This window comes from Heterodontus francisci, unplaced genomic scaffold (genome assembly GCF_036365525.1).
Source record: "Heterodontus francisci isolate sHetFra1 unplaced genomic scaffold, sHetFra1.hap1 HAP1_SCAFFOLD_330, whole genome shotgun sequence".
Taxonomy (NCBI): Eukaryota; Metazoa; Chordata; class Chondrichthyes; order Heterodontiformes; family Heterodontidae; genus Heterodontus; species Heterodontus francisci.
The window spans coordinates 437,559-464,732 of NW_027141448.1; the positions used below are offsets into that span (position 1 = coordinate 437,559).

General features: G+C 46.6%; 3 non-coding genes across 3 annotated transcripts; all 3 read left to right on the forward strand.

Annotated features, from left to right (window-relative positions):
• The first annotated feature begins 1,447 nt into the window (after positions 1-1,447).
• trnar-ucu (transfer RNA arginine (anticodon UCU)) lies at positions 1,448-1,538 on the forward strand. Its single transcript is given in 2 exon segments — positions 1,448-1,484; positions 1,503-1,538. It is a non-coding gene; the product is annotated as a tRNA-Arg (tRNA).
• A 5,844-nt stretch (positions 1,539-7,382) lies between these two features.
• On the forward strand, positions 7,383-7,454 carry trnaw-cca (transfer RNA tryptophan (anticodon CCA)). Its single transcript has one exon. It is a non-coding gene; the product is annotated as a tRNA-Trp (tRNA).
• A 17,509-nt stretch (positions 7,455-24,963) lies between these two features.
• trnal-cag (transfer RNA leucine (anticodon CAG)) lies at positions 24,964-25,046 on the forward strand. The gene has a single exon. It is a non-coding gene; the product is annotated as a tRNA-Leu (tRNA).
• The last annotated feature ends 2,128 nt before the right edge of the window (positions 25,047-27,174 follow it).

Sequence of the window (27,174 nt, forward strand, 5' to 3'; positions counted from 1 at the left end):
CCTGGAGAGGATAAGTGAATGGGCAAGAACATGGAATATAATGTGAATAAGTGTGAAGTTATTCACTTTGGTAGAATAAACAGAAAGTCAGAGTATTTCTTAAATGGTGAGAGGTTGGGAAGTGTCGATGTCCAAAGGGACCTGGGTGTCCTTGTTCCTGAGACACTAAAAGCTCTTGTGCAGGTGCAGCAATCAATTAGGAAGGCAAATGGTATGTTGTACCCACACGAGGGGTCATGAGTACAGGAGTAAAGATGTCTTGCTGCAATTGTATAGAGCCTTGGTGAATCCGCACTGGAGTATTGTGTACAGTTTAGTCACCTCATCTTATGAAGGATACACTTGCCATAGAGGGGGTGAAACAGAGGGTCAACAGACTAATCTTTTATTTGCATTTATTTCATTTCATCTCAGTTTGTTCAGTTTGCTTACCTACTGTTTTTTTCAGGTTTGTACTTCCTGCTGTTCAATATTCAGTCCATTAACACCTAATCTGTACTAATGCTTTGTCTTTCAACACACCATTAACATATTGTTTGCCTTTGCTGCATGACCTTTTGGTCAGCTATGTGGCCTTGTCCAATCTACACCTTCTCCTTTGTTATCTCTTGCCCCACCCCCACCCCACTTGCTTATAACCTGTGACTTTTCTAATATATGTCAGTTCCGAAGATGGGTCACTGACCTGAAACGTTAACTCTGCTTCTCTTTTCACAGATGCTGCCAGACCTGCTGAGTGGTTCCAGCATTTCTTGTTTTTATGTCACCAGACTATTCCCTGGGATGGTGGGATTGTCTTATGAGGAAACTGGGCCTGTAGTCCTTAAAGTTTCGAAGAATGAGAGGTGATCTGATTGAAACTGACAAAATTCTTACAGGGCGTGACAGTGTGGATGTAGACAGGATGTTTGCCCTGGTTGGTGAGTCTAAAACCAAAGGACATCGTCTCAGAATAAGGAGTAGGCCATTTAAAACTGAGATGGGTGGAATTTCTTCACTCAGACGGTGGTGAATCATTGGAATACTGTGCCCCAGAGGGCTGTGGCAGCTCAATCATTGAGCATGTTCAAGACAGAAATTGATAGAAATCTTGATACTCATGACATCAAGGGATATGGGGATAGCATGGGAAAGGGGCTTTGAGGTAGGTGATCAGCCATGATCGAATTGAATGACAGAGCAGGCTCGACGGGCTGAATAGCTTACTCCTATGTTCCTCTGTTCCTAAGAGAGTTGGCGCCAGCGCACAGCCCTGCTTTACCCCACTGCTGATCTTGAAAGCGTCTGATGTTGCTCCATTGTAACTGATGGAACTGTGCATGTTCTCGTGGAAAGAAGAGATGATGGCCAAGAGGTCAGGAGGGCAGCCGATGTTCCATTGCAGTTTGAAGAGGCCGTCTCTGCTGACAAGATCAAAGGCCTTAGTGATGTCAACGAAAATGTGTGAGGCTCTGTGGCGCAATGGATAGCGTGTTGGACTTCTAAATGATGATTGAGACGATATTCAAAGGTTTTGGGTTCAAGTCCCACCAGAGTCAGATTTTGGACCAGAAACAGAGGAGCACAACGGAACAACAAATGAAGAAATGCGCCAAAAGCACAGACTCGGAGACAGAGCGAGAGAGAGAGGAGCAGAGCAGGGGAAAACAAAATCGTGGAGTGACGTCACAATGGAGAGTGAGAGCAGGGACACAGAGAGCCGCTGTGGTGAGGATACAGGATTTGGTTCTTTCTTCGGTGCAGTGGAAGGAGCTGTTTGGTGAGGATCTGGTAAGCTGTGACATCACAGGCAAGCAGGTAGTTGATTGGTTTGGAAGAACCGACCTGCTTGATGCGCATCTGGTAAGTGATTAAGATCCATTTTAGTCCTAACGTTTAAAATAGTAAACAAACTAGCGGTAAATTTAATAAAATAAGCAATAAAATGAATAATTGAATAAAATATTTAAGTAGTTAATTGAAACACGTTAAGGATGACAGGACAGGTGATGTGTCACAGCTGCAGCATGTGGGAGTTCCTGGATGCCAGTGTGATCCAGGGCAAACAGGTCTGCAGTAAGTGTTTGCGGCTCAAAGAGGGAGAAAAAAGGAATGTAGTGGTAGTAGGGGACAGTATAGTAAGGTGGATTGACTCTGTTCTCTGCAGCAAAAGCAAGAGTCCAGACGGCTGTGTTGCCTGCCGGTGCCAGTATTCAGGACATCTGCTCAGGGCTGGAGCGAAACATACAATGGGAGGGGGAGGATCCAGTCGTCGTGGTCCATGTCGGTACCAAAGACATAGGCAGGACAAGGATAGAGGTTCTGCAAAGTCAGTATGAGGAACTAGGCACCAAATTAAGAAGCAGAACCTCAAAGTTAATCATCTCTGGATTATTACCTGAGCCATGTGCAAATTGGCATAGGACAAATAAGATTAGAGAAAGTAATGTGCGGCTGAAAGACTGGTGTGGTAGTAGTGGGTTCTGGTTCATGGGGCGTTGGCACCAGTACTGGGAAAAGAGGTGGCTGTACCGTTGGGACGGTCTACACCTGAACCGTGCTGGTGCCGGTGTTCTAGCGAGCCACATAACGAGGGAAGTAGAGACGGTTTTAAACTGAATAGTGGGGGCAAGGGATCAAATTTGGGAAGATATGGTGAATCAAGGAGGAGAGACAAGGCAAGAGAGAAAGGTATAAATATGGGAAATGATAAACAGACTGTGACAGGAAGGGACAGAATGTACAAATCTAAGAGTAAATCGACAGATAAGGCTAGAGGTGACAAAAATAATAAAAGGACAAAACTAAATGCTCTGTATCTGAATGCATGGAGCATTTGAAACAAAACAGAGGAACTGGGAGCACAAATAGAATAAATAAGTACGATCTGATAGTCATTACAGAGACATGGCTGCAGGGCGACATAGATTGGGATGTGAATATTGGAGGTGACATGGCATTTTGGAAGGACAGGAAGCTAGGAAAAGGTGACGGGGTAGCTCTGTTCATTAATGATGGTATTAGCGTAATAGAGAGGGATGACCTGAGTTCTGGAGATCAGGATGCAGAAGCAGTTTGAGTACAAATGAGAAATCATAAAGGCAAGAAGTCACTTGTGGGAGTGGTGTACAGGCCACCTAACATTAACCACACTGTCAGATGGGATATAAAGGAAGAAATAATGGCAGCTTGTCAGAAAGGTACTGTGATAATTATGGGGGATTTTAATCTACATATAGATTGGAAATTCAGATGGGCTGAGGTAGCCTAGATGAGGAGTACATAGAATGTTTTGGGGATAATTTCTTGGAACAATACATTCTGGAGCCAACCAGAGAGCAGGCTATACTAGACCTGGCATTGTGCAACGAGATAGGATTAATTAATGACCTCATAGTTAAGGTGCCCCTAGGTAGTAGCGATTATAATATGATTGAATTTTACATTCAGTTTGAGGGAGAGGAGAGTGGGTCCCAGACTAGTATTTTAAATTTAAATAAGGGCAATTATAAGGTCATGAAAGCAGAGCTAGCTAAAGTGAACTGGCAAATTAGGTTAAGGGATATGTCAATAGAGATGCAGTGGCAGACATTTAAGGGGATATTTCAGAATACACAGAATAGATACATTTCAACGAGAAAGAAAAGTTCCAAAGGTGGGACTCACCATCCATGGTTCACGAAAACAGTTAAAGATACTATCAAACTTAAAGAAAAAGCCTATAATTGTGCAAAGGTGGGAGGCAGGTCAGAAGATTGGACAGAATATAAAAAAACAGCAAAGAATGACTAAAAGATTGATAAGGAAGGTAAAATTAGAGTATGAGAGAAAGCTCGCAAGAAATTTCAAGACAACTAGTAAGAGTTTCGATAGATTTTTTAAAAAGAAAAGAGTTAACAAAGCGACTGTTGGTCCAATAGAAAGTGTGTCTGGGGAATTAATAATGGATAATTAAGAGATGGCAGATGAATTGAACAGATACTTTGCATCGGTCTTCACTATTGAGGATACAAATAACATCCCAGTATTAGCCGTATATCAGGAAATTGAAGGGATGGAGGAACTCAAGAAAATTACAATCACCAGGGAAGTGGTACTAAACAAATTGTTGGAGCTGCGGGTTGACAAGTCGCCAGGTCCTGAATTGGCTAGTGAGATAGTTGATGCGCTGGTTTTAATATTCCAAATTTCCCTCGCTTCGGGAAGGTTCTGTTAGATTGGAAAGTAGCGAATGTAATTCATTTATTCAAAAAGGGAGGGAGACAGAAAGCAGGAAACGACAGGCCAGTTAGCTTAACATCTGTCTTAGGGAAAATGTTAGGAGCGATTACTGAAGATGTTATAGCAGGGCATTTAGAAAAAATTAAGGTAATCAGGCAGAGTCAACATGGTTTTTTGAAAGGGAAATCATGTTTAACCAATTTATTGGAGTTCTTTGAGGGAGTTACATGTGCTGTGGATAAAGGGGAACCAGTGGATGTATTGTATTTCGATTTCCAGAAGAATAAGGTGCCATATCAAAGCTTATTGCAGAAAATAAAAGCTCATGGTGTCGGGGGTAACATATTGGCATGGATAGAAGATTGGCAAGCTGACAGGAAACAGAGAGTCAGCATAAATGGGTCATTTTCTGGTTGGCAAGAAGTAACGAGTGGTGTGCCACAGGGATCTGTGCTGGGGCCTCAACTTTTTACAATTTATATAAATGACTTAGATGAAGGGACCGAAGGTATTGTTGCTAAATTTGCTGATCACAAAGATAGGTAGGAAAGTAGGTTGTGAAGAGGACATAAGGGGGCTACAAAGGGATATAGATAGGTTAAGTGATTGGACAAAGACCTGGCAAATGGAGTATAATGTGGGAAAGTCGGAAATTGTCCACTATGGCAGTAAGAATAAAAAAGCATATTATCTAAATGGTGAGAGATTGCAGAGCTCTGAGATGCAGAGGGATCTGGGTGTCCGAGGGCATGAATTGCAAAAGGTTAGTATGCAGGTCCAGCACGTAATTAGGAAAGCTAATAGAATGTTATCATTTATCACCATGGGAATTGAATACAATAGTAGGGAGGTTATGCTTCCGCTATACAGGACATTGGTGAGACCTCTTCTGCAGTACTGAGTACTGTACTGGTCTCCTTATTTGCGGAAGGATGTAAATGCATTGGAGGTAGTACAGAGAAAGTTTACGAGACTAATACATGGAATGGGTGGGCTGTCTTACGAGGAAGTATTGGACAAGCTAGGCTTGTCTCCGCCAGAGTTTAGAAGAGAAAGAGGTGACATGATTTGTTATTTAATTTATTAAATACAACATTTAAAATGTCTGAACTCCCTCTGAAAGTTGACAACTGCTGCTTCCGGTGTCTTCCTGGAATAGTGGAGCTGTTGTGTCAACAGAAAAGTCTTTCCCGAGCAGCCCTGAGCCTGTTGGTACCGGCTTTGATCCAACCCAGTTAAAAATCAGGGTACAGTGTGGGCAATGAGCCCAAATTGCTGAACTACAGGTCCCTGTCACTTTAAAGAGTTGGCTGGTGCGATTATGATCAGAGGCTCCTTCTAAGCACATTTCTCACCACCACAACTTCCAGATGCTGGTGTTAGTGTGTGCATGTACCGGCAGTTGCACTGCTGTTCAGACCCTCAATAGCAGTGAAAGTCTCAGAGTTCACCGCGATTGGGGCTGTAAAATCCAGGCCAATATCTCACAGTCCTGTTAGATTTGCTCTCCCTCTGCACAAAATCAAACTCCACACATTGTCTTTCACTCACTCCTGTTTCCAGCCCTGATGTTGCAGAAATCCCCTCTCAAAGGTACACAATCCAGTTGATTTCTGATCAAATACCTCCTTCCTCATTCAATAGAGGAAACAGAGACATGAACAGGAGTCAGGTGCAAGAAAGTTTCACCAACAGAGCAAAGAAAGGCACCAACAAAAGTCACACCTACTTTCCAAATCATTTCACTGGAATATTCTTTCACTTGTTTTGTAAGATGACTGCAATAAATCTGAAAATGAGCACCATGAGGTTTGTGTTCACTAGTCACTTGTTCTCCTGTGTTTGTCTGTCAGGTTTGTAATACAGTTTGTATTGGATATTGAAGAGAATCTCTTTTCAAGATGATTGCACATCGTACTGTGTTTAAAGCAACCAACTTGGAAAATGGCAGAAAATGAATGTTTCAATACCTGTGTGACCAGATTCTTCCAATGCTTTTCAACAGCTAGATTGATGATGCTTGCAATCTGTATCCTGTGGAGAATGGGAGAGGAGATTAAAAACATGGTGCATGAACAGGACAGACTGTGTAAAATGGGAGCACAGAAATACTGCCACCTCATTGAAAGTTAATGAGATTTATTCCAAGTCAGACACCTGTCCACAATGAACAAGTGAATACATTAATTGTCCACTTTCAATCTAAATGGGACTGAGGTTCCAACAGAGATGTTTTCTGGAAAATACCTGCTGCAGTTTTAAAATTGATGAACTGGAACATCTTATACTAACTTTCAAATAACTGTAGTGATTGTATAGTTCTCATAGTGGAGAGAAGGAGTTGTTTATAAATATAAGCAGAAAAACACATTTGTGGATTGGTGAATGAGCTTTATCTTTCTGAAATGTATTTGTCCATTGGTTGCAGTCACTGGAAATTCTTTTTTACATTTCAATTGTAGCAGCAGCAGTTAGCAGCAAAATGTCTGATGAATCAGAGTAGTGGGTCTGGGAAACACTTAAACAGCCGAGACCCTGTAAAACAGAACTCCAAGTAATAGTTTAAATAAGGCACTGAACTGACAGAGCGGTAAAGGCCTGCTCAGGTCAGGAAAAAAAACCCGACCCGAACCTGACAGAACCACATTGGACCCGAGCCTGACCCGGCCTGAGTATCTCCATTTATTCCCACGCCCAAACTAACCCGAGCCTTACCCGACCACCGGAATGTTCACTTTCTCAACCTCCCGATTCCGAATCTACAGGAAGCTGCAGCATGAGCGCAATGACGTCATAGAGATGCTCACTTGCTCACTGCGCAGACTCAGAGTTTACCTCCTTCATGACCCGGACTCCCGGCTTTGGTTGGCTTTTCAACTTTTGACACTTATTAAACACAACTTCCCAGCAAAGTTAAATGTAATACTTACTGTGTGTGTCCGACACGGACTCAGACCAACCTGGACCCAGCCTGACCTGAACCTGACCCAACCTGACCCGAGCCCGAAAGCCAGAACCGGAAGAGCGACCCGACATGACCCGAACCCGACACAGGTCGTTGGGTTCAGGTCGGATTGCAGGCCTTTACAGAGTGGAGGTTAGATGAGGATTGAATTAATTTCAATCACTGAATCTAAACAAGAAGTAAATCTGTCAGGAATGGAACAGTTTGCTTTATCTGTGAGCTTGTGGCACAACGGTAGCGCGTCTGACTCCAGATCAGAAGGTTGCGTGTTCAAATCACGTCAGGCTCAGTTATGTTTTACAGCAGCTCAAGTTCCTGGATTTTATTTCAGAAGTGAGTTCCATCTATTGGAATGTTCAGTGAATGGTTGAATTTCAAGATCAACTTTAATAGATTAAAGTCCTGATTTCTGGTTCCGTTCCATTTCCATGCTCAGTTCTTATTTTACACTGTTTTATATCAGAACAATGTTTCAGGGATGTGATGTGTCCATTGTTTGTACAATCGCTCTGTCACCCAGTGTGAGAAATAAAACACAAACCGCCCAGCGTGCGGCTCAAACCCATACCTGGCTCTGTCTATAGGCCGCTTAGTTCAGTTGGTTAGGACGCAGTGTTGATAACAACAAGGCTGTGGATTTGATCCCCATGTGCGCTGTCACATGGTCAGTCAATAATTTGACACATTTTTGTTACACTTAAAATCCAACTTTTGGATGCAAACAAGTTTACATAAAATGTCAAAGGGAATTTATTTTGAATAACATCCATTGTATCTTTGTCACTGATCTGGAGTAACACAGAATTCTTTCCAATTATCTTCCGTTTGCTGATAAACGTTGAACTCGTGCCCTGTTCTCGTTAATGGTCACGAGCAACAAAAACAGACAGAGCGAGTCTGACCACCCAGAGATGTGGAAAAGGCTTCAGTTTGGGACAAATGCAGCAAATCAAATGTTCACCCTGCCCCGAGAGAGTCAAAAACTGGGTAAAAGGACACAGGGAGATAGAGAATACGCTACAGCAGACAATGTAAATATTTCCCATCCTTGATATCTCTCTATTCCAATCCAACCTTCAGAGTTGGGTAAATAATTTCAGTGTAAATTGTGCAGCTCAAGAGTCAAAACCAAAGGGTGATGCAGAATAAATGAGAACTGCCAAAACCCCAGATTGAACCAGGGATCTTCAGTCTAACACACTCACAATTGAGCTATTTCAGTCTCACAGGCTTGGGATGATAAGTGGCAAGTAACATTCGCACCTCACAAGTGCCAGGCAATGAATATCTCCAACAAGAGAGAATCTAACCATCTCCCCTTGACATTCAATAGCATTACAATCACTGAATCCCCCACCATCAACATCATGGAGGTTACCATGGGTAGCCATACAAATAACGTAGCGACAAGAGCAGGTCAGAGGCTTGGAATCCTGAGGTGAGTAATTACAGTGCAGCTGTTGGCTCCACCCCAGGGGCTGAATTTGTTCTGTAAACCATGAAGCAGCTTCCTCTCAAATCCAAGGTTTATTAATAAATCATTTTACAAAAGCCCCAAAGTGTGATATATTCCTCTCACTCATCCATGACTCCTGACTCCCCAAAGCCTGTCCACCATCCACAAGGCACAAGTCAAGAGTGTGATGGAATATTCTCCACTTGCCTGGATGGGTGCAATTCCAACTCAAGAATCTCAACGCCGCCAGGACAAAGCAGCCCGCTTGATTGGCACCCCATCTGCAAACATTCACTCCCTCCACCATCGACGCACAGTTGCAGAGTGTGTACCGTCTACAAAATCCACTGCAGCAATGCACCACAACTCCTTAGACAGCACCTTCCAAACCAGTGACCTTTAGCACCTAGAAGGGCAAGGGCAGAAAATACAGGGGATACCACCACATGCAAGTTCCCCTCCAAGCCACACACCATCCTGACTTGGAACTATATCGCCGTTCCTTCACTGTCGCTGGGTCAAAATCCTGGAACTCCCCTTCTCACAGCACTGTGGGTGTACCTACCCCACATGGACTGCAATGGTTCAAGAAGGCAGCTCACCACCACCTTCTCATGGGCAATAAATGCTGGCCTAGCCAGCGATGCCCACATCGCATGAATGAATGAATAAAAAAGTGAAGCATCCCTTGTGTCATTGTTTTGGTAGAAAATATAACCCTGGTGGAATTGCCTCTCCCAATCACACCTCACTTCATAGAACATAGAAAATGGAGAAAATTTATGGCACAGAATGAGACCATTTAGCAATCGTGTCTGTGCCAGCTGAAAAAGAGCGATCCAGCCCAATCCCACTTTCCAGGTCTTGGGAATGGGATCTGAACAGATCTCAGAGCTCACATTATGTGAATGTTCTGTTGAAGTGTTGGTGAGCTGATATACCAGGGGAGATTCACACTGTTAGACACAGTGTGAAATACATTCAAGTATTTATAAAACATTACAACATGTGAGTAATATTCCCCATTGATTTCTCAGCACTGATGGATTGTGAAGTGGGAGACAGCCAGAAGTCCCATTGGTCCACACTGACCATGAGCTGAGAATGAAATGAGATAAAGTTCAATGTTCAGCAGCGAGTTGCTGCAGAGAGGTAAGAGTCCTGAATCAAGGAGAGACTTTCTCATACTGCTGTTGAATCTCATTTCAAACACTCCTTGAACTCTCTGCCGAGGAATTCAGAGCTGGAGAATGGCTGTAAAATCAGCCTAAAAAGGAAATAAAAGACACCCACCGTGGGGCTCAAACTCAAAAACTTGAGATTCAGAGTTTCATGCTTTCATCGACTGAGCTCACCAGGCCTGAGGCAGTGTCCCCATCCTGTCTGTTATTGGACGGTGCAGCTGTTGGCTCCACCCCAGGGACTGAATTTGTTCTGTAAACCATGAACCAGCTTCCTCTCAAATCCCAGGTTTATCAGTAAATCCTCTTAAAAAGCCCCAGAGTGTGATATATTCCTCTCACTCAACCAGAATAAAAGTTACATATTTTGCTCTTTTTACCTTCCAAACATTGACTTCTATTTTTCTCAGCATTTATTTCTCTCTCTTTTTTATATTGTGCATTTCCTAATAAACATTTCATTTCAATTATTTATGAGGGATGAAATGAACAGAAGAGATTTTCTGCAATGGTACCAGGGGTGTGGGACAGAGTGAGTGGTTTGGATCTGGAATACACTGCCTGAGAATGTGCTGGAGGCAGATTCAATCGTGGCGTTCAAAAGGGAATTGGATAAACACCTGAATAGAGAAAATTTGCAGTGTTACAATGAAAGGGCAGAGGAGTGGAATTAGCTGATTTGCTCTTGCAAAGATCTGTCATGGACATGATGGACTGAATGGTCTCCTTCTGTACTGTAACCATTTGATTCCTTGATTCTAACTCTGTCAAAGTTGTTCTGAACTTGCTCTGCTCCAAGGAGAACAACCCCAGCTTTTCCAGTCTCTGCACATAACTGAAGTTATGAGGAACCATGGGGAACCCACTGTAAACCTTCCTCCAGACAGAAATACAACTGTTCACCACCACACTGTGACCCAGCTGTTCACAATATATATCAATGATTCGGAGGTGGGAACCAAATGTCGTATTTCCAAGTTCGCAGATGACACAAAACTAGGTGGGAATGTGTGTTGTGAGGAAGATGCAAAGCAGCTTCAAGGGGATTTGGACAGACTTAGTGAGTGGACAAGAAAGTGGCACATGGAATATAATGTGTAAAAATGTGAGGTTATCCACTTTGGTAGGAGAAACAGATGTGCAGATTATTTCTTAAATGGTAAGAGATTAGAAAGTGTAGGTGTACAAAGGGGCCTGGGTGTCCTTGTCAATAAGTGACTGAAAGCTAACATGCAGGTGCAGCAAGCAATTCAGAAGACGAATGATATGTTAGCCTCTATCACAAGACGATTTGAGTACAGGAGTAGTGAAATCTTGCTTCAATTGTATATAACCTTGGTTGGACTGCACTTTGGAATACTGTGTGCAGTTTTGGTCCCCTTACCTTCGGAAGGATATCATTGCCATCGAGGGAGTGCAATGAAGGTTCACCAGACCTGTTCCCGGGATGGCAAGACTGTCCTATGAAGAGTGATTGGGGAAACTGGGACTGTATTCTCTAGAGTTTCAAAGAATGAGAGGTGATCTCATTGAAACTTACAAAATATTTAAAGGGATAGACAGGGTAGATGAAGTTTTTCCTCCGGTTGAGGAATCTAGAACCAGGGGACACAATTTCAACAGAAGGGGAAAGCCACTTAGGACAGAGACGAGGAGAAATTTCTTTACTCAGAGGGTTGTGAATCTTTGGAATTCTCTACACCAGAGAGCTGTGGAAGCTCAGTCATTGAGTATGTTTAAAGCAGAGATTGACAGATTTCTGAATACAAATGACATGAGGGATATGGAGATAGTGTGGGAAAAAGGCATTGAAGTGGATGATCAGTCATCATCATATTGAATGGTGGGGTGGTCTCGATGGGCTGAATGGCCTACTCCTGCTTCTATGTTCCTATCAGTCTGCAAACTTCATATCCATGCTGTCATTGTCTCTTTTATTCCATGGGCTTCAGTTTTACTGGCAGTCTAGTATGTGACATCATCAAGAAGGTTTTCAATAAGTTAAATAAGGAGAAATTGTTTCCAGTGGCAAAAGGGTCAGTAACCAGAGGATGTATTTATCAGGTAATTGAGAGAAGAACCAGAGGCGAAATGAGGAATGATTTTTTATCCAGTGATGTGTTGTGATCTGGAATGCACTGTCTGATCAGGACTTGAAAGCAGATTCAGTCGTAACTTTGAAGAGCAATTGGGATAAATACTGGAAGGAAAAATGTACGGATTACAGGAAAAAGCTGAGCAGCAGTTCTAATTGGATAACATAACCAAAGAGACAGCACTGACACAATGGACCAAATGGTCTCCTTCTTTGGGTATCATTCTATGGTTTTATGAACATAATGTTGATATAATTCGCTGAGTTGGAAGGGAAGTGAACCCAGATTCCGGGTATTCTAAACACCAGACCCAAACCAACTGAACAAGCCTGTTGTTTAATCTCTGTTTTTCACACCAGCTTCTCCTCGCTCTTTCTGTGTTTCCTGCCTGGTCTGTTCCTCTGACCTTCATTCCTGACGCTCTATTGAGAATGGCCAACTCACTGCACCTCTCACTCACACCATCACTCCACCCCTTCACCCACTTCCAAACCTCTCTGTTGAGCAGCACCTCACATCTGCTCCTCTGCTCCATTAACATAACAGGAAAACATTTTCAAACAGACATTTCCAGACAGTGAACGTTCCAGTAAGACAAGGTGAAGAGCAGATTCATTCACTTTAAACACAGAGAGAGCAGCTCTCCCTGTTCAGGCTAAGGAGCAGATGTAGTTTCACTCCCATTCGTCTTAGAGACATGGGCCAGAATTTTAAGGGACCGTTGGAGACGGGAATGGAGGCTGGGGAGGGGGAGGGGGGTGTATAAAATAGGGATGGAAGACGTCGGACCGGATTTTTCTGTCGGCGGCTGAAATGGAGGGCAGACTTCGCACATCCACACGGCAAGAAGGCATTTAAAGTATTTATGAGTCCAATTGTCAGCAATTTTATTCACTGGATCCAATTGAAGTAATAGTGCACGGGAACCCTGGGGCTTCAGAGCCTCGCCTGGTTAAAGGAGGTGACTGGGAGGTGGGAGCTGAGTGTTGGCTTCACTGGGAAGCTATCGGGTGAGGCAGCGTAACTTGGCAGTAAGGGTGGAGGGGGAAAGGGCATCGGGAAACACTGTCAGGAGTGGGGGCCAATGTGCCAGCTCTGCAGGGGGAGCCACACCAGGGTACCATTGGGGCAGTGCCACCTCATTGAGGGTGACAAGTGAGGTAAATGTGGCTGGGTGTTGTTTACTGTGAAGGACTTGCACTCAGGGAGGGACAACCTGTCATGGGCCTCATTCAAGGCTCACATTGAGGAGGAGGAGGAGTAGAGAGGAAGGGAGGGAGGCGCAGGCACCAGCAGGGGCACCACAGCAGCTTGGGGGCCCACAGGAAGGCCAGCCTCGAACAGCAGGCTGGAGAAGGAGGCAGAGGAACACGTCAGCTGAGGTTCAACTACCTGCAGATGTCCGAGTGACAGTGTCTCCACAGACTGCACCTCTGCACGGAGGTCCTCACTGAACTCTCTGCCATGATGCAGCTGTGCCCCATGGGACTTGGTGGGCACCTGATACCAGTGTCACTGAAGGTCACTGTGCCACTGAACTTCTGCACCAGCAGATCATTGCAGGGATCCACTGGAGATATGTGTGGAATCTCACAGTCTGTGGTGAATCAGTGCATCAAGGAGGTCACCAATGTCCTGTTCAGGAGGGCCGGTGACTATGTGCACATCGCTCCCAACAGTCAAGCTGAGAGGACTATAGGATTCGGGGCCATCACTGGATTCCCCCAGGTGTAGGGTGTCACCCCATGTGACCATCAAGGCTCCTGCAGACCAGCCAGCAGCCTTCAACAGGAAGGGCTTCCACTTGCTCAGTGTGCAATTGGTCTGCAACCACTGCAAATGGATCCCATAGGTGTGTGCACAAATCCCGGGAAGCAGCCACAACGCCTGCATACCAAGGCACTCCCAGGTGCCAGAACCTTTCCGCGGCCCCATCCGCTTTCAGAGATGGATCCTTGGAGACAAGGGCTACCCACTGAGGACATGACTACTGACGTCTGTGAGGAACCCACGCACGGATGCAGAGGAGAGGTACAACACCTGCTGCGGGTCAACCCGAGCGACCATCAAGGAGGCCATTGGTCTCCTGAAGATGAGATTCAGGTGCCTAGATCGATCCAGTGGAGCCCTTCAGTATGTCCCGGTGAGGGTCTCACATATCGTGGTGGTTTGCTGTGCACAGCACAATCTGGCATTACAGAGGGGTGAGGTGTTGACAAGTGAGGATATCGTGGAGTGTGATGTCTCCTCTGATGATGAGGATGTGGAGGAGGATGCTGCCCAAGCAGTGCCAGATGAAGAACCTCACGCACAGCAGGAAAGGGGCCATGAGATACACACAAGGGAGACATGAGACACCCTTATACATTCAAGTTTCCTTTGAGCCTTACCACCTTCTGGAACCACAGCAATAAAGTCTTAGCTTTAAGCAGCCCTGTTGTCGCCTGCTTCCTTCTGCACTGCAGCGTCCAGGGACACATCGCACTGTGACAAGACCGAAGCTTTGTGAACTCAGGGCTTGGTCCCTCACTTCCAGCCCCTTGGGAGGAAGGGTTTAAATGAAGTCCCATAGGGCATCAACAATAGGAAGGAGACATAGTGAGAGAACATCATTTCTTTCTTCCGTGTGACATCAAATGCAACCCTATCCATCTGGAATGCACATTCACCATGAACCCAAGTGAATCTAGGTGCTCTTCGGAAATCTTTTCCGCATGCTCCTACGTGGTGCTCCCCCTGCTCTGTCAGCTGAGGTGAAGACAGGCTGCTGACCTTGCTGCCCCATGGCTTGGGATGACATTGGTGGCCGTCCTCTTGCTGCCTGAGGCCTGGAGGGCCCCGGCACACTGAGGGCCTCCTGCACAGGTACAGGGGCCCCCCCTCTGTCATCGAGGGTGATGGAGGCAGGCACTGGCATCACTTGTGTCACTGGCAGAGGGGCTTTGGAGCTGCTGTCCACACCAGGAGCACCCTGAGAGGAGACCCCAGATGTAGCAGCCAGCTGCTCCTCCCTCTTATAAGACACACCTGTACCTCGCTGCTGACCTGAGAGGGACGTGGACCTGGTGAAGAGTTCAGGTGCCTCGTCCACCCCTCTCACCTTGTCACCGCTGGATGGAGCTCATGGACAAAGCGATGGAGTGCAGGTCTGCACACATCTCCGGCAGCCACTGATTGGTCGGCTGGATCTGGCTCTCCATCAGAGTCACCAATCTCTCAAGTAAGGAAGCCAGACACACCCCCATCAGAGATAGTACAGCATGCAAGGCCTGGATGGACTCCTCCATCATCCGAGCTTGGGTACACATAACCTCCGGCAACTCTGCCAGATGTTGCCTGACCTCTTGCTGCAGCTGCAGCATTTCCCGTGTTGCTGGTGACACCAGAGGCACGTCATCAGCCTGGGACTCAGCATGGGCCTGGCCTCCCACAGACTTCCAACTGCCAGTGGCCTCGGCTGTCACAGCCTCCGTCAGCTGCCCGGCCTGTCTGTGACGTGCTCACCAGCTTGTGTGCCCAAATCTAACAGCGAGTGGATACCCACCGAGTGAGGGTTTCTGTGCTGGTGGTGGGTGCAGGGGAATGATGTGACGGTGCACCCTCTGAGGCTCCCTCCTCCTCCTCAGAGGTGTCTGGCTGTCCCCCAGTCTCTCCAGCTCTTCGCTCTTGTCGTTCATCCTAGCCTGCATGTGAAAACAGGGACATTGAAGGGTTAGAGTCTGCCCATCGTGACATTCCAACCACCCCGACTGTGCAGCTCCATTGATGCAGTGGTGAACAGATGAGCAGTGTGGCTCCTTTGCAGCGGATGCACCCTTGTGCCCCAGGAGATGTTCACTCACTCTCTTAGGTAGGTGTCCCTGTCTCTCCTTCAGCTATGGAGCAGCTGCTTTGCTGCCCGGCCTGTTCCATGGCCTCCTCCTCCATCGGGATGAGGACATGGAGATAAGGCATCCACTGCCAGTCTTGACACGCTCTTTCCGATTGTGGGCTGTCTTCTATTGCAGCCACTATGATCAACAAAGTTCGTCTCGCAGCGGGGACAAGCCCAACATCTCTGATGGTGATAATCCAGCAGTCCATGATGTGGACACACATATTCCTCCTGCATGTGGCCCCTCTCGAGGGACTGTGTGAGTTTAGACAATGACTGACGTGCACCTCCCACCGAGATGCAGCCAACCCTCAGGCAGCGTGTCCTGCTGCCCTTCCCCAATACACATGACTGGGTGGTCACTCCCTTTCCACCAAACACTCCCTCTCACTCTGCCATGCGCAATGTCCAAAGGGTCCAAAGTGTTTTGAGTTTGTGCCTGAGCAGCCTGGATCCGGTCATTGACCCACTTCGTGCACTGGATCCATGTCTTGGGGTTGACCCCATGGCTGCTGACTTCACCTAGTATCTCAAAGCAGCTTTGCTTGGTCAGGTGGACAGGTCTCCACCTCCCATCCCTGGGGAAGAGGATCTTCCACCTATCTGTTGTCACCTGGAGGCGAACCTGCAGGAAGGCATCGCCAAACCATTGGACCATGGTCACTGCAGGCTCGCATTCAGCTCCTTACCTATCAGGCAGCAGAGACAGCAGAACGGGTCCTGGGGCATCAGTGACTGCAGAACGGGTCCTGGGGCATCAGTGACAGCAGAACGGGTCCTGGGCAGCAGAGGCAGCAGAACAGGTCCTGGGGCAGCAGATGCAGCAGAACAGGTCCTGAGGCATCAGATGCAGCAGAACTGATCCTGGGGCAGCAGAGGCAGCAGAACAGGTCCTGGGGCAGCAGATGCAGCAGAACTGGTCCTGGGGCAGCGGAGGCAACAGAACAGGTTCTGGGGCAGCAGAGGCAGCAGAACGGGTCCTGGGGCAGCAGAGGCAGCAGAACGGGTCCTGGGGCAGCAGAGGCAGCAGAACGGGTCCTGGAGCAGCAGAGGCAGCAGAACGGGTCCTGGGGCAGCAGATGCAGCAGAACGGGTCCTGGAGCAGCAGAGGCAGCAGAACGGGTCCTGGGGCATCAGAGGCAGCAGAACGGGTCTTGGGGCAGCAGAACGGGTCCTGGGACAGCAGAGGCAGCAGAACGGATCCTGGGACAGCAGAGGCAGCAGAACAGGTCCTGGGGCAGTAGAGGGCTCTCAGGAAGACACTCCTTTAAACCAGGCAGCAGTGAATGCAGGTCTGGCAGTCCTTTCAATATGGTGCCAGCACCTGCCGTTGTGTCAGATGTCGGTGCCATCGGTGCCTCGTTCCCTACCTCTGGTCCTTGTTTACATGGGCCCCACGCCTCCCCTTCATTAATTGGTCGGCTGCTCCGTGATCGGGGTCGGCCGGCCACATTTCACTCGTGTGGTGATGACACCCGCTTCCGGTGCCTCTGCCGAGAGCCGCACCGTTAGTTTAAAATTCAGCCCATGGGGTCAAGAGTGGAAAATCTCCCCTCTGATTCTCTCTACTTAAACTGATGGAGACACCAAATTAAAACTGATGAAACCAGGGATTGTATCCTGGTTCTTCAATCTAGTGTTCTCCCAACTGAGCTATTCCATCCTCACTGTGAACTCATCTTCATTGGAGACAAATATAACTCCCGGTGGAATTTCCCCACCCGTTCATTCCTCACTTCAGGGGAATGGGACCCGACCAGATCGCGGAACTCAGATTATGTTAATGTTCTGCTCTTGATATCTTAATATTATCTTGCGTTTGAGACACTTTTAATCAGGTTCACGGACAAATTCTTCCATCATCCCTTCTCCCACATTCTCTCTCTCTCATTCATTCTTTATTCCTCACAGTCCAGAAAGGGTTAGGAATCAGAGCTCACCCCCAAACCCTCTGCACACAGACCTGTCTGTTACCCTGTTTGATCCAAGAGACCAGTCAATAAATTACACTCTTTATAAACACAGAAAGCTGCCTCAGAGTGTTGGACAGAGATAAATACACTGAAGTATTTTGAAAAAAGTTCATCTTACGGGTTGTTACTGAGCCCACAGAGCAGGACGGGCCCAGGCTCCAGCCCCAGCCTGTGCTGTGTTAGCTGATGCCACCTGGTGTGATACTGAGCCACACGGAGCAGGAAAGGGCCTGGTTGTATTCATGGCCTGTGTTGAGTTAACTGATCCCACTCAGTGTGGTAGGAGCCACACAGAACAGAATGGGCCCAGGCTCCTTCCTCAGCCTGAGGGATGATAGTTCTTCTCACACGTTGTTGTACAGAGCCCCACACAGAACAGGGAAATCTCAGGCTCCATCCCCGGCCTGTGGTATTTTACTTCATCGCACCTGGTATGGTACGGAGTCCCAAGAGCAGGAAAGGTCCAGCTTCTATCTCCGGCCTGTGCTGAATTAGCTGATCTGACCTGGTTGGCACTGAACCGCAATCGGGGAAGGATGGGCCGAGGCTCCATGGCCTGTGGTGTGTTAGTAATTCTCATTTGGTGAGGTACTGAGCACCATATAGAGCAGGATGGGCCTGTGCTCAGTGAGCTGATCTCACCTTGTGTGGTCCTGAGACCCACACACAAAGCAGGACAGGCCTAGGCCTCATCCCCGGCCTGTGTTCAATTAGCAGATCTCAGCCAAAAGATTTTGATAAGGTTCCACACAAGACGCTTCTCTATAAGATTAAAGTCCCTGGTATCAGTGGTAATATATTGATCTGGATTGGGAACTGACTGGCAGATGTAGGCAGAAAGTAGTTCCAGATGGATCTGGATCTGTTTGGAGACCAGTTACCAGTGGTGTCCCACAGGGATCGGTGTTGGGTCTGTTGCTCTTTACTATTTTTATTAATGATCTGGATGTAGGTGTAGGGCGCACCATCTGTAAATTTACAGATGATTTGAAGATCTGTGCGAGTGTTTAGACTGCAGACGATGCTCGACTGTTTCAGGCTGATCTTAATGTGTTGGGAGATTGGGTTCATGACTGGTAAATGATGTTTAATTTGGGTAAGTGCAGTGTTATTCATGTGGACAGGGCGAATGCTCTACATTCATACACCCTTCAGGGAAAAACATTAAAGTAGGTGGAAAAAAGAAAATAATTTTGAGCAGAGATCTGGATGTTCTAGTGCACAGATCTCTAAAGTTACAGCAGCAATGCTGTGAAGTGATAGTTGGAGCAAATAGAGGGTTGGGCTGCATTCAGAGGACAATTGAATATAAAATGAGGCATATTCTTTCATGGGATGTGAGCGACACTGGCAAGGCCAGAATTTGTTACCCATCCCTAATTGTCCTTGACAAGGTGGCGGTGAGCTCCCTTCTTGAATTGCTGCACTCCATGTGGTGTAGGTACACCCACAGTGCTGTTAGGAAGGGAGATCCAGGATTTTGACCCAACATCAGTGAATGAACAGCGATATATTTGCAGATCAGATGGTGTGTGACTTGGAGGGGAGCTTGCACATGGTGGTGTTTCCATGCATCTGCAGCCCTTGTCCTTCAAGGTGGTGGAGGTCTTCGGTTTGGAAGGTGCTGTCTGCGGAGCCTTGGTGAGTTGCAGCATTGCATCTGGCAGATGGGACACACTACTGCCACTGTTCGTCAGTGGTGAAGGGAGTGAATGTTTAAGGTGGTGAATGGGGTGACAATCAAGACGGCTGCTTTGTCCTGAACAGTGTCGAGTTTCTAGAGTATTGTTGGTGCTGCACTCATCCTGGTTTGTGCCTTGTAGATGGTTGACAAGTTTTGGAGAGTCAAAAATCACAAAATTATTACAGTGCAGAAGGAGGCCATTCGGCACATTGTGTCTGCATAGAATCATAGAACATAGAAAGTTTACAGCACAGGCAGGCCAAAAAACGAGCCACCCAGCTGAATCCCATTGACCAGCATTTGGACCGTAGCCCTGCAGGTTCAGGTACTTGAGGTGCACATCCAGACTCCTTTTAAATGAGTTGAGGGTTTCTGCCTCAGCTACCCTTACAGGCAGTGAGTTCCAGACTCCCACAGCCCTCTGGGTGAAAAAACCTTTCCTCATCTCCCCTCTAATTGTTCAACACATCACTTTAAATCTATGCCCTCTAGTCACTGACCTCCCTACTAAGGTAAATAGACCCTTCCCATCCATTCTATCCAGACCCCTCACAATTTTGTACATTTCAATCAAATCTCCCCTCAGCCTCTTTTCTTCCAAGGAGAACAACCCCAGTCTATCCAATCTTTCCTCATAGCTGCATTTTTCCAGTCCTGGCAACATCCTTGTAAATCTCCTCTGTAACCTCTCTAGTGCAATTACATCCTTTCTGGAATGAGGTGACCAGAACTGCACACAGAAATCAAGTTGTGGCCTAACTAATGATTTCTACAGTTCCAGCATAACCTCCCTGCTCTTATATTCTATACATCGGCTAATAAAGGAAAGGGTTCCATAAGCCTTCTCAACCAACTTATCAACCTATCCTGCTACTTTCAGGGATTTGTGGACATTCACTTCAAGGTCCCTCACTTCCTCTACACCTCTCAGCATTCACCCATTAATTGTGTCTTCCTTTGCTGTGTTTGACCTCACCAAAGGCATAACCTCACACTTCTCCAAGTTGAATTCCATTTGCCACTTTTCTGCCCACCTGACCAGTCCATTTCTCCAGCTCTCCTAATGAGCATTTCACCACGTGCCTTGAGCTGAGTTACTCAACACAGAATTCCCACTATCTGATTTACTCTTGTAGCCAGAGTATGTATATGAATGATCCAGTTAAGCTTTTGTCAATGGTAACCCACAGGATGTTGATGGTGGGGGGATTCAGCGATGGTAATGCTGTTGAACGTCAAAGGGAGATGGTTACACTCTCTCTTGTTGGAGATGGTCATTGCCTGGTACTTATGTGGTGTGAATGTTACTTGCCACTTAGCAGCCCAAGTCTGAATGTTGTCCAGGTCTTGCTGCTTCTGGACACGGACTCCTTCATTATCTGAGATGTCCCGAATTTGTCCTTTTATGAAACCTTGGTCAGGACTCACTTGGAATATTGTATCCAGTCTTGGTCTCCTCACATGATGGGTGATATTGAGGCTTTGGAAAGGGTACAGAGGAGAGACATTCGACGAATTCCCAGTATAAGACATCTTGGTTATCAAGCTAGACTAAAAGAGTTGGGACCCTACACCTCAGAGAAACCTAGACTGAGGGGTGATCCGATTGAGGTTCATAAATAATGAAGGGTCCAATTCAGCATGGGAGAGGAGTCATAACTTGATATTGTCAAAGGCCAGATGGCACCCGGATCACATTAAATTTCATTTTCAGTGGCTGGTTAATGTATCAGGATGGCTGAGTGGTTAAGGTGTTGGACTTAAGATCAACTAAACATTTGTCTGCGTGGGTTCAAACCCCACTCCTGGTATCTGTGCTTACAAAATGTTACTTATTCTTTCCCTGACTTTTGCCTTGCACCATCATCTCTTCTGTCATTTAATCACTCTTGCCTTCCATCTGAGCACAGCTTCCTATTATTTGATCTGCCCCAGCACCGTTCCTTGGCTCTGCGCTTGCTTATAAACTGGTAAATCTTTAACTTAATCTCCTCTGTACCCTGACAATGACCTTCTCATCCTTCCTGGATTGTGGTTCCTCACAGGATCCGCTGCCTCTCCGACTCCCCTCCAGGTAACTGAAGGCCCTGAGCCTTGGTCTCGCTTTATACGCTAGCTGGTAGTTGATTCCTTCCAGGTCTGCCACCGCTCAGGAGAAGCTCAAGACCCAGATCAAGCAAAGTATCAAGAGGAATGTGAACAAAGGCTCCGTGGTGCAGAGCAAGGGACAGGGCGCCTCCCGCTCCTTCAAAATCAGCAAGAAGGAAAACCCAGGGAAAAGTGGGAAAGAAGGTGAAGAAACCAGCAGACAAGAAATCTTCAGTGAAGAAACCAGCAGACAAGAAATCTTTAGTGAAGAAACCAGCAGACAAGAAAGTGACAACAAAGAAAGTAACAGCCAAGAAAACGAGCAGCAAGGCGGCGGCAACGCCAAATAAGGCGGTGAAGAAAGCAGCGCTTCAGAAAAAGTCTCCTGCGAAGAAGGTCAAAAAAGGCAAGAGTGCGGCGGGCGGAAAGGCGCTGAAGAAAGTGCAGACATGGAAGAGCAAGGTCAAGCCGAAAGCAGCGAAGGCTCAGAAAGCAGGGTCTGGAAAGAAGTGAAAGAGCGCGGGAAACTTGGAAACATCTGAACACAAAGGCTCTTCTCAGAGCCACCCACATCTCTCAGGAAAGAGCTGATCCCCTGATCAAATGATCCCTGTCCCGGCCCCGCCTGCAGATTCCACATGGAAATGATTTGGGGTAAATCCAGGATCCCTGGTGACTCGCTGACATCCCCTCCACCCAGCCCTTTCCCCACTCTCTGTAATAAAACAGAGGGATATCCGGCCCTCACTCTAACTGGAGATGTGTTCGGTGTAGTCTCAGTTCACAAATTCAGGGGGAGAGTTTGTAAGACAGTAACACTGGCGGAGAAACCCCACCTCACAACTCAAACCCCAACACATGAGTTTCTCCAATTCAGCTGGAGTCGGGTGACAACAGGAGCTGGGATAGGCTGTGATCGGGAATGTTAGGAATGGATTTGTTCAGGGAGGAATGTACCTGGAATCTCCGAATATAATAGTTCCTTATTTCCCCAGATGACACATTCTGCAGTGAGAGTGAAAAGTCTCTTCACTGCTTCACATTTACTAATTGTTTGGTTCCAGATGAATAATGAGTCAGAGAGTAATGACAGGATCTGAAGCTTCTCTCACACCAGCCCTTGAATGATTCAGTGTGAAGTGTCCAATGTGTGAAGCTGCTGCCAGGGTTTGTCAATCTGAACAGTTTCAGCTCAGTTACTGGGGGCCTGGAATCCCCGCAGTTTGACTCTGTCTCTGATTGGTCATCCTCTTCTCAATCCAATTCTTAACCAATAGGAGAATCACATATAAGTAAATAGAAGTTCTCATTGGCTTAGATTTTCCTATTGGAAAAAGCCCGGCAATTCCAGAGCAGGAAGGAATTGAAGTGATGGAAAATTTCAATTTTCAGGCAACAATTTTAAAACCTCTCATTTTATGTTCTGTTTTACTGTATTTACCGTCACAAAATCCTGACGCGATTTTAGGAATCGTTTTCATTTTTCAATCTGTTAACTGAAAGCGGCGGGAGGAAGGTCCGGTTCAGCAATTTAAAACGGGACAAATATCAGCTTCCACTCTGTAAAAGGAACAAATTAGCGACTAACCGCTTCTCACAGGCTTCTCGGGGACTGACAGAAACGAGCGGTTTCTGATCTTTTCTCCTGAAAGAGGCGGATAATGCTGCAGGGAGCAATGAACTGCCCTTCACTTTCTGGCTGCTAATACACCCCTGACTTTAAACAGTTCAAACAGCGACTGATGCTTCTGCCGGAAAATGAGCAGATTCACCAGAATGATCCCGGTCCATCATGGCCAAAGACATCCAGCTGGCCCGCCGCATCCGCGGGGAACGCACCTAAAACCCAGCTTCAGTAACAAGTGTAACAAGCTCTTTTCAGAGCCACCAAATCAGCAAAGGAAAGAGCTGCCATCTCTGTTCATCATCAAACCCATTAGATTGGAGGGGCGGCCACATGGTTTCTGTTTTGTCACATCACTTTCCCGAAAGGCCTGCAGGACTGAGAGCTCATCTGGAATTTAGAAAGCAGCATTACCAGAGACTCATTGCTGCTCAGCACAATCTCAACCCCGCTCCTGGGATCCGTTAGCTGGCATTTGGGGAAAAGAAATGGATCCCAGTTTTATTTGGAAGGCATTAATGGAGCCGGGTACGTTCACATGAGGGTTATTTACAAACATTACCCAATGAGTTCACTAATATTTGAATCCATTGGAGATCAGTACACAGGATATGTAAGGCAGCTCGGTCACTCTGACTGAAACCGCCATTTCCCCGGGGCTGCAGACCCTGACACTGCGGGGAGAGAATCCCCGACTCTATCCCGCCGCCGGGGGAAACAGACAGCTCTGTGTCCGCAGAATAGGGAGGGCCGGGGGGAAGGCACATCTGAAAGCGCTGCAATGGACTCAGCTCCTGTGTGTGCACAACTCTCACTGATTCCGTCCTCTGGGAACAGTGCGGTCTAAACAGATCAGGTTAGGAGAGAAACACACAGCCCGAGAATGGCCTCTTCCTTCCTGCATTTACTCTGTTCCGGGAGCAGATTCTCATTGAGAAGCGGCGCTCAGATCACCGGAGAGAAAAAAAAACACAATTCAAACTGTCCAAATGAAAAACAGAGAATTAACCCGGACACTTCCATTATTAAATTAATTCATCAGCTCCGAACCAGTTCCCGTTTATGTACCGGGATAATCTCGGGATTTATAAAATCGAAGGCAGCGGGATTTATTAAATTGTTGATTCTGACACCCTGTAGTTCACTTCTTCACTTAACTAGAGGGGGAGATGTGTGAGCAGAGAAACAGAGCGAAATCCAGAGAGGGAACTGAAAACACACCTGAACAGATGTGAAACAGGTCAATCCACTGTGACAATAACTCCATCACTGACTCCCTCCTGACAGTAACCAGTCCTTTCACAGAGACTGTGGGTGGCTCTGAAAAGAGCCTTTGGTTTATTTGATGACATTTTGGCCGCTTTACTTTTTCTGGGAGCTCTGAGCGCTGGTTTTCTTGGGCAGCAGCACGGCCTGGATATTAGGCAGCACTCCGCCCTGAGCGATAGTCACTCCTCCCAGCAGCTTGTTGAGCTCCTCGTCGTTGCGGACGGCCAGCTGCAGGAGTCTGAGGACGTTGCGGGTCTTCTTGTTGTCCCGGGCCGCGTTCCCGGCCAGATCGAGGATTTCAGCGGTCAGATACTCGAGCACAGCAGCCAGATAGACCGGGGCTCCGGCACCCACACGCTCAGCATAGTTACCCTTTCTCAGGAGCCTGTGAACACGGCCCACCGGGAACTGCAGTCCAGCCCGGGAGGAGCGAGAATTGGCCTTGGCTCGAGCTTTCCCGCTGGTCTTTCCTCTTCCAGACATTTCCACAATCTCACAAATACTTTCACAAAGAATGAATAATTTCCTTAGCATTGATAGATTGTTGCAAGTAGTCAGGATGGCCGAGCGGTCTAAGGCGCTGCGTTCAGATCGCAGTCTCCATTGGAGGCGTGGGTTCGAATCCCACTTCTGACACCTTGTGTTTTGACTGCCCTGGAGGCGTTTGGGAGCAGCGGTGAAGAGCAAAGAGAAAGCAGGAAAGAACATGGACAAACAAAGTAACAATGGACCCAAAGATGTTGCAACAAAACATGAGAGCAAGAGGCAACTAAGCAAACAGCAGGGCACATAAAAGATCAAAAATGTAACCTTTGTATCGGGGTGGAAGATGTTGCCAATATCCTTAATGAATACTTTACTGTTTTCCCGAATGAGAGGGCGATGCAAATATTGTTATGAAGGAGGAGGAGTGTGAAGTATTGGACGTGATAACTTAACGAGAGAGGAAGTCTGAATGGGATGAACATCCTTGAATGTGGATAAATCAACAGGTCCAGATGAAATGTACCCCAGGCTGTTGAACGAAGCCAGGGAAGAAATAGGGGAAGGTCTGACCATCATTTTCCAGAGGATTGGAGGTCTTGTAACGTTGCAATAAAAGTAAAATACCACGCAGATCAAGCATGGCTGAGCCTTTAGAGTAGAGAAACAGGGCTGAATTCCCTGAACCAGTGCTACAGCTTTCAGAATAGAAGGAGCCTATACACACCTGATGGGTTCCACTTAAACAAAAGAGCTGGAGGTGTTGACGGTCAGAACAGATAAAATGTGGAGGAGTGTTTGAAGCAGATGCTGTGTGGTTACTGTAGTTGTACTATGGAGTTATTTCAAGGAGGTGATTCTGAATGTAATGGATCAACGTGGACCCGTCCAAAGCAAAGGTTCTAAGCTTCCCTGTGGTCCAGCCTGGTTGAATGGAACTGAAGCAAACAAATCATCCAGAAGAGGAAAAGATATGTAAGGCCATGAAAGCACAGAATTCAGATGGATGCAATACCAGATGGTATGGCAAGAGTGTAAAACAGCAACAGACTGGTGAATAAAACTTTCCCATTGAATGAGACAAGAGAAAAGAAGGGTAATAATAGTGTCAGGTGAGTTGTGACACTATTCACATTCCACCTTGATCTGAATAGGACTGTTGAAGGGAGTGATTGAGAAGAATAGAGGAGAAATGAAAAGAAAGGAGAAATAAACAAAAGGTCTTTTGATTTTAGAATGCTTGTTTTTGGAAATGACAGACTGTAAAGTGTGTGTGTCAGAAGATATAGAGCGAAGTTGGGTATGACAAGATCACAGGAAAGTTTTGCCCTGAGACAAGGTGTGTGTTGACAGGAAAGCTGCTTTCTTTTGCACAATATGTATTTTATTCATATAATTTGTGCAATTACATTGCAAAGCAGTTCAAATTTAATATTACATGAGGTACAATACAGATCAGTTTCCTTCAATAATGTACATGATGTATCTCACTATCCCTGCCTGCACAGGTTATATTTACAGTATTTACATTACACATCAAACATTCTCTGGTGCAAACAGTCAGAGGGGTTTTACACGGGTTCCAGCCCCTCACTGTACTATGGCCTACTAGGGCCTCAGACTGCAGCCTTTCCCCATTGAGTCTCCATGGTGGCTTCCCCAAGCTTTAATGCCGTCCCACAGCACATAGTCTTGGACGTTGCAATGTGCCAGTCTGCAACACTCGGTCATGGACAGCTCTTTGCACTGGAATACCTGTCCCACGGCCGGGCTCGTTCTCAATAGAGATCATTTCAAATGAACATTTCCTAAATCCGTGCTTTCTCTCTCGCAATAAAGAGAACAGGATGTCTGGCAGATTCAGTGTGAGACAATAACACTGCCGGGTAAAGGCCGCTTTCCAACTCCAATCTTAACACAGGAGATTCCCCAAACAGCTGCAGTAAGGTGTTTGTAAACTGCAGGAAGCGGATGTGTGAGGAAATGGTGATGTTACTGAGGAGGTTTCTTAGTATAGAATGGACTGTGTTTAGGTGGGAATATTACTGAGTGTTAATTGCATCGGGACCATATTTAAAAGCTCCGGCTTTCTGGAAAGCCTTCACTATGAAGGCCGAGTCTGGAAGGGTTTGTGTGGAGAGCTGGGTTTTGGTTCTACTGTTAATAAAGGGTTTGAAATTGGCAGCCCGGAGGAAACTGGAGGTGGAGCTGAAAGATGAGGGGCCGTTCTCTCTCTGTCTGTCACTCTGGGTGTCTCCTCCATCTAGTTCTCTGTTTAATC